At 43.0% G+C, this 8,734-nt stretch overlaps 1 pseudogene; it reads right to left on the reverse strand.

Annotated features, from left to right (window-relative positions):
* Positions 1-264: 264 nt before the first annotated feature.
* On the reverse strand, positions 265-930 carry LOC146868905 (18S ribosomal RNA; annotated as a pseudogene; the record flags this gene model as incomplete).
* Positions 931-8,734: the final 7,804 nt, after the last annotated feature.

Consider the following 8,734-nt stretch of genomic DNA (forward strand, 5'->3'; position numbering starts at 1 on the left):
CAGCCGCCGCACCCAAGTACTTCACAGGTCTTTTAAAGGCCAAGTCACTTGTTAATGAGGCTTTGTTGTATTTCATCTCTTCTTAGCGCCCCTGCATCTCCACTCATTCAGAGGGGAGATGCAGGGGCGCTAAGAAGAGGTGAAATACAACAAAGCCTCATTAACAAGTGACTTGGCTTTTAAAAGAATCGCCCGGCCCCCATAGCTCCGCGCTGCTGCAACCGGCGGTGCTTGCACAGGTACGATGTCTGCAAGGTCTGCGGGCCGCCAGGGAAGGCTTGTCAGGCCGCTGTAGATAGTCAAGTTTGATCGTCTTCTCGGTGCTCCACCAGGGCCGACCCCGTCGGGGCCGATCCGAGGACCTCAATAAACCATCCAATCGGTAGTAGCGACGGGCGGTGTGTACAAAGGGCAGGGACTTAATCAACGCAAGCTTATGACCCGCACTTACTGGGAATTCCTCGTTCATGGGAAATAATTGCAATCCCCAATCCCTATCACAAACGGGGTTCAGCGGTTCACCCGAACCTGTTGGCGAAGGGTAGACACATGCAGATCCGTTCAGTGTAGCGCGCGTGCAGCCCCGGACATCTAAGGGCATCACAGACCTGTTATAGTTCGATCTCGTGTGTCTGACCGCCACTTGTCCCTCTAAGAAGTTGGACGCGGACCGCTGGGGGTCGCGTAACTAGTTAGCATGGAGGAGTCTCTTTAGTTATCGGAATTAACCAGACAAGTCGCTCCACCAACTAATAACGGCCATACACCACCACCCACAGAATCGAGAAAGAGCTATCAATCTGTCAAACCTTTCCATGTCCGGCCTGGGTGAGGTTTCCGTTGTTGAGTCAAATTAAGCCGCAGGCTCCACTCCTGGTGGTGCCCTTCCGTCAATTCCTTTAAGTTTCAGCTTTGCAACCATACTCCCCCCGGAACCCAAAGACTTTGGTTTCCCGGAAGCTGCTCAGCGGGTCATGGGAATAACGCCGCCGGATCATATTATCAAGATCAAGAATATAGGTGCACCCCATGTCGCAAAGATGCCATCTAACTTATGAATAACCTTTTCATGTGTAGTGTAGAAAACAGGAGTATTCATCAACAATAACTGGAAGATGATGTCCATTCTCTAGAGGACCAAAGAAATCAATAGCAGTTTTCTCCCAAGCATGATATGGCAATTCTGAAATGTTTAAAGGGTATAACTTGAGATGAAAGACAGTTGCATATGTGACAAGTCTTCAACTCTTTTTCGACCCTTTCGTCGAGGTACTGAAACCAGACTCGATCATGGAGAGCTCTCTTAGTGGCAACTATTCCTCGATGTCCCTCATGGGCAACGTGGATTACTTGTTGTCAGAGATTTGTGTACCTCACAGAATGAGGCCTACTTGAGTCAATAAAAGTTCATCTCTTACATTTTTGAACTTCACATACTCACTGACATCAGTGAGAGATTTAGAGGGCTGGTTCCACGGTGGATGAGCAATAATGTCTTTCAAATTTAACATGTCACTGTCTTGGCTCATGACAGCGACAATTTGTTCTAAAGACATGGCATGTGGTGTGCTTGATTTCAGAATAAAAATGATATAAGGCTCCGCCCTCTTAGATGGGTGCCAAGGCATTGTAATGGCACTCTTAAAAAATAATCAGTAGGATTCTGATCTTTCCCTTGATGATGAAATATTGTATAGTTGTATTCTTGTAACCTGAAACCCCAAAGTTCAATTCTAGGAGACATTTTGGCTTTGGGATTGCCAAATTTTGTCAACAATGCTTGATGATCAGTCATTACTTTGAAGGGCTTTCCATACAGAAACACATGGTAATATCAGATCACTGCCAAACTTTCTTTTTCAGGCTGCGAGTAGGCACAATATGTCTCCGGGCAATGCACTGTCCATTGTGCTATGCAAGGATGGTGCCTAACTCGACAGGGCTCGTGTCAACTAAAACCTCTATGTGAAGTTTGGGATCAAAGTACACCATTTCAGTGGCACTCTGAATAGCTTGCTTGATCCTTTGAAAGCTCTTCTCACATTTTCGTGCCCAATGAGAAGACCAATTATTTTTTGTTAGTTCTCATAACGGTGCACTGACCGCAGCAAAGTCTTGTTTGTATCAAGAACAGTAACTGACCATTCCAAGAAATGATCATGTATTGTGGCGGATCTGCCGTAGTCAAAGCTTGTACTTTAGCTTGTTCAGGTTTCATAACCCTGTCCCCATCAGAAAGGGCATGGCCATAGACTATATGTATTTTTGATTATCTATAAACTTTGGCAATTGTCATTATTATTATCAGCATAGTTTCACTGTACCAGTGAACAGGTTTGAAGATATATGAAAATATCTTTAATTCATTTTTATTGATTGTTTTTCTAAATCCGTAAACAGGTATGAACAATGCACAATCATGTAGATACCAATGTGAATTATAATGAGCTTCCCTGTAGTTGTCTCCCTTTTTTAAATTGCCTTTATACTCTATGACTAGTTCATTATAGTATTTTGTCTATGTTTAACACATGAAAAGTTATTTCTATGGTGGATGGGGCACTTTTTCAGATGTGGCGGTGCCGAAGACCTCTTTAGGTTGAAACGCGTTTCCTGGAATAAATTATTTTGAAAGTGACACACTGAGTGCATCCTTCTTTGCTCCTCACGGACTCTTGAGGCACCACCTTCGCATATATATATGTATCAATGATGCCGTGACGGCCACGCTGTGGCAGCAAAGAATGCCCGCACTCCAGGAATAGTTATTTGAACATGTTTAATGCAATCAAACGCGTTTCAACCACTTTGTCAAAGCAAATCAACATTTCCCATTGTGCCCTATCCCTTTAAGAGAGCCAAAGACACACCAACGTGTGAACATGATAGAAAGACTATCACACTTCATTGAATGCATATGTGTACATAAAAAGACGGATTCACTGTTATAAAAATAAAAACAAACAATGACCCTAATATTAAAAAAATAACAAAACAGGAAAAAATAAGAATTATAAAAGAAAACATAAATTTCATCATCAATGCACAATTGAACTCCAAAGTTATTCATGATTCCACAAAAATGTTATTCAATTAATATGAACATTGGCCTGTAAAATCAAACCACAGTAAATATAATGCTGACAACCGGCCAGTGCCTGATACAACATGAGTCTCATAACAAATCAATACAGCTCTGTATCGCAAATAAATAAGAATGGGCCAACACCATTCCATGTGTTGCTCAAAGGAGATCTAGTGATCTGCAATCAGCGCAGTCACCTGCATGCCAGTTCAAATGACAACATTACTAGCCCAACACCTAACATACTGATGGTCATGAGCTGCTAGGAAACAGAGACACCATACATCAAAAAAGTAACCACAGGAGAGGAAAAAAGAAAAAGGGAAAACACCTTTGCCTGAAACAATGTGAATGAAAAACAGATCAAGGAAAAACTATCACCCTATAGATGACACAATAAAATAAAATGGAGAAGGGGGAACAGAATCAACCAGCTGTTCTGGAGAAACACTGAAAGAGGTGAGTTGTGGTTCCACTTTTCAACCCAGGTGCACATGAAGCTCCTCCTCCTGATTGAGTCCACCCGGCTGTACACTGTGCAGACAGATGATGTACTCTGACTCTAACCTCCTCAGCGCTCATTCTCCATCTCCCCCTCTTGCTCGTGCCGGAACCCAGTCAACACCAAAGAAGGAAAGCTTGACATTCTCAGTGTTAGGGCCATGTAGTATATTGTAGTGTCTCGCCATGGGGTAAGGCGCATCATTATTCCTGATAGCTCACCTGTGTTCCAAAATTCTCTTTTTCACAGGAAAAATGGTGCTACCCACATAGCGCAATCCACAAACACAGACCAGAACATACACAACAGAATCAGTATTGCAGTTGATAAAATTCCTGATTTTCCATTTTCTGTCATTAGGAAACGTCACCATTTTCACATTGGTACAATGTGTGCATGCTTTGCACTTACCACACTTGTAAAAACCCGGGAGTTCCCTCAACCAGGTGCTTCTAAGGGGGTGCCCTGTCTCCTCATAGGAGTGCACTAGCATATCCTTGAGTGAACTACATCTCTGATAGGATATCCATGGCCTGGGGCTAACAAGTTTCACAATAGAGAAGTCAGATTTCACTAAGTTCCAATGTTTCTCAACAATAGCCCCGAACTCAGCAGATTTAGAATGATAGGTGGTAATCAGCCTCACTGCTTAGTCTCCTTTTCCCTTAGGTTTAGGCCTAAGGAGACTGCTCCTGTCCACTCCCCTCGCCTTTTTAACTGCTGCCTCAATCACCTTGTGTGTGTACTCTCTGCTCAAAACTCTTTCCACCAACCACTTCTCTTCCGTGTGATAGGATTGTACAGTACTACAATTCCTCTTAGCTCTCAGGAACGCCCCTAATGGTATGCTCCATTTTAATTTCACGGGATGATGGCTAGGGGAATGGAAATTACTGTTTCCTGTAGTGGCCTTCCTATGCAGTGTGGAATGCATCATGTCCTCTTTCACTTCTACCAAAATGTCTAGGAAGTCTATTCTGTTGGTGTCTGTTTTGTACGTGAACCTCAAACCAAGATCATTTTCAGATATCTTAACCAGAAAGCTGTCCAATTTCTCCTGTGGGCCGTCCCATATCAGAAAAATAACATCAATATACCGTGTCCACAAAATCAGATGTGAAAAATCCTCAAACTTCTCTGTCCAGATGTACTCAGCCTCCCACCATCCCATGAAAATAGAGGCATAACTAGGGGCAAAGCAGCTTCCCATAGCTGTCCCGGTGAGCTGAATATACCACTGCTTGCCAAACAAGAAATAGTTATGTTCCAGACAGAACTGTAGCATCTTACTGAGGGCTATGGTGTGGTCGTATGTTGCTAGCGGTCTATCCTAAAGAAATACCTGCAAGCCTTCAACCCCAAGTCATGCTTTATACATGTGTACAGGAAATCCACATCTACTGTCGCCAGGATATAACTGGATTTACAAGGGATGCCAGTGACTTTAGAAATAAAATCCATGCTGTCACGGCAGTATGAAGGAAGAATACAAACATAAGGGAACAGAAAATGGTCAAGATAGATGGAAGCATGCTACAGAAGACTATTATTTGCAGAGATGATAGGCCTCCCTGGTGGCTCTGTACTGTGTTTGTGTACCTTCGTTAACATGTAAAAACACTGGGCTATGGGTTTCTTAACATTTAAAAATACCAACTGGCCACCAAGCTATGAAACAAATCAATCGTTTGACTACACTGAGTAGCTTTGGACTTCTTGTGACTACCAGAAAAATCCAATTCTCTCTTTGCCTCTGCTGTGTACCTTTTCACATCCTACAGCACAACATTGCCCCCGTTGATGACAAAAGATTTGGCTTTCTGTAGTGATTCCAAAGCTGCTTGTTGGCATTTTCCTAAAATTAGTTGCATATTAGTTATTATACCTTAAACCCAAAAGGTAACGGTCACGTGGAAGCACCTCATGGAATGTGTCAATGGTGTCATGTGGTGTAATAGGGTTGAATCTGGATTTAGGTTTGAAGTCACTTCAACTCGTGCTGTCAACCTCCAAATCCATGTGTTCCAAGAGTTCCAGTTCAGAGACCCAGTTCCTCTCACCCAATTCCAACTCCCTCAGGGATGCCAAACCATCAATGTCCCCAATGGATAATATATTGGAAGATGTTTGGGTAGAGGTAGATCCCAAGTTCCCGACCCCCACAATTCCACTAGGTTGGGCAAGTATTTTCAAGAGCTTTAGTTTTCTGATGAAAAGGAAATGCGACTTTGTGCATAATCCAGGTTAGCCACAGGACAGAATGAGAGAGCCAGTTCCAGAAGAGACTGTTAGTCTGGGGTAAGGGTGTGGGAAGAAAGATTTATAACAGAAAATTGTTGCTCACCCATTACTTGTTTCTTTTGCTCTGCCGAAGTACTTTTCCACACAGCTTGTCCTAATGCTTTCATTGCACCTCCTCTCTGACTTTTTCTCCTGTGTTGTCTCCTCCTTTTCCTTTTGGGGGCTTTCTTCTTTGCCCCTGGTTTTGCCGTAAAAAACAGTACTCCTCAAGAGTTGTGAAGGGGGTCTGGCCACTGTTTTAAGGCCACCTGCCTTTCACCCAGGTCTGACACATCCAAGCTTAATTCCGGCGTTGCCAAGTTTTGCTGCCTGAGGGAATACGTACGCCTAAATTCTTTCCTCGCTTCATTGTATTTTCTTCCAAAGGTCAAAATACGGGCTAATGTGTAATCAATTTTGTCCCTGGTGAACTTCCACTTCTTCTTTGTTTGAATCTCCTCTTCATACTTAGTAAGGAGTACCTCCATCTCTTTGAGGAAGCTCGGTACCTTATCTTGCTGTGGGTGTTTCTCCAACGACTCCTGTAGCTTCTTCATTTCAATCCTAACCTGCTCCAATTCCATGGCAGCATATTTAGATAGCAACCCCAGCATTTGTTTGCAGGTTGCTGCCACTAGAGCTGACCATTCCTCCAACAGCTTGGGGTGCGAGTCCTGATATGTAGGAGTAATGAGGATGTGCAGCTCCCTGGGTACTCTGCCGACTTCTACATAGTTATCCAAGGAGATAACCTCCCAGCTGCGATTAATTTCTTTATTGCGCAATCTTTCAAACGCAAAGAGCATCTATTTGAGTGTTTTTGAACCATTGTTTGTGGTTGAAGCTCCCCCACTTGCGTCCGTATTAGTATATATACATATTGGTGGACAGTAGTTGCCTCTCAGGCGCTTCTTGATCAGGCAGATTGTCTCCAGCACCGTGCGACGTTTTGGCTTTGGGGTCAGCCTTAACAACCTTTGGAGCTTGGATCATGCCCTGGCTCTACATCAGAGCTTTTTACTTGACGGCGTTCTAGGGAGTTGTCCTGAGCCCCTACCTGGCATCTTTGGTGGTGGGCCGCTTTGTTTGAGGACAACTCTGCTAGCACAGTCCCGACCCTCTTCCTGGGGGCTGCTCTGCAGCACGTTGTGCATCATGAGTCATTGATGGTTTCGGCAAGTAGATAAACCTTGTACACTACTAGTCCATGAAAGCAGATAACGTTTTGATATTTGATCAGCTTTGTGTTTAAATGTTTCTTCACAAACACCTTGTTAATCTCTGTTTCATAGCACATAAATTTCAGTTTGATATGCATTGAACTATTGCTGTGTGCTGCGTTCGTAACCCGGTTGCAATAATATGGCGCAGTACCTTTTATTCGTGGCCATTTCATTCTGTTCCTGGCCACAGACACGTAGACTTTCAATGTCGCTTTCTTTTTCTTTAAGCATTTTATACTGACTAGTGTTGCACTGAGACTCCACCCGTGCTAGCGTCGATACTGCACTTCAACTGCGGCCCACGAGGCACACACAAGCAGTTTGCTGGACCACGGTAGACTCTCTGGAAGAACGCTTTCAGTATACAGGCTTCCTATCCCTATGTTGTTGCCAGTGGTATCATCCTGCCAGCCTAGGTACTCACCTATAACCATGCCACAGGCGGACAGTAGTTTGTACGTCTTTATTCAGTTGCGTGTAAGTCAGAATTAACATTCTATGCCTACCTTCAACTCACCAACACTTACATCACAGGCCTACATAGGCTATTGTGTACAGTGGGAACCAAAAGAGTTCCAGCGTTCTTTTATTTACAAGACACTACAAATCGCCCCAAAGACGCCGTCACGCTCCCATACATAAGAACGAGCAAGCCGATACCCACAGGGAGCTGAAGACACATCGTATACGATTGCTGCACAACAGAGGGAAGGGGAAAACCCCTTTTAGAGCCTTTTGTGATGTCTAGGGCACTTCACGCTTAAGCCTTTACAATGTCTTTTCTCTAAAAGATACTTAGGCCAAATTTACTTCAGTTTTTGCCACATATTGGAAAGTCTAAAGGTATCCAGGGTGTGTGGATTTCCCTGGCAGGAATCAATAAAATGGCCAAAATATAGCAACATTGGGGGAGTTTTTTTTTGTTGCAAAAATGGTAAACAAAAGTGTTGCGCAAGAAAACATGTTTATTTTCTGAAAATGGCATCGCTAAAATGTTTACTATACCAAGATCACCACCTTCCATGTTTTCAGGAACAGGCAGAGCAGCAAAACGAATTGTTACCATTGCTTTAGTTTTTTTCCAAGTAGTAGTCCATTTTTCCTATTTTTGTGTGGTTTCAATCTACCTACAGTTTATGGGGGAACCAAGTATAAAAGCCATGGATGAACCCAGAAAATGATATATTTCTAACAACTAGACAACATTTCAAATACTGTGTGGGGTCATTGGTGAGACCACTCCTGGTAAAAATAAAAATAGCCGACAATGTTTTAATGTGTCATTTTATTTCCCCAATGGCCAACTCACAAAAGTTATGTACCGTTATGTCTAATAGACACTACTTGGTCACAGGTATATATGGTTGTTTGTGGTTGTCCAAAAACATACAGTACCCTATACCAACAACTGAGCTGCAACTTTTAATGACATTTCATTGTATTCGGTCAGAAATCTAATGAATGAAAAATGGGTATGAAGGAAATTTATACATTTTTTATATGTGCCCAAGATACTGATCTTTGGAATAGTGGTGATTTGTACAACTCTGAATTTGGAATTACCCATACTATTGAGTGATACAGAGGGTATTTTGCTAAATGTGTTTTTACTTGCTCATTGCCTTACAATAGGTAGCCAAAAGG

Source organism: Triturus cristatus, chromosome 1_2 (assembly GCF_964204655.1).
Source record: "Triturus cristatus chromosome 1_2, aTriCri1.1, whole genome shotgun sequence".
In the NCBI taxonomy this organism is placed as follows: Eukaryota; Metazoa; Chordata; class Amphibia; order Caudata; family Salamandridae; genus Triturus; species Triturus cristatus.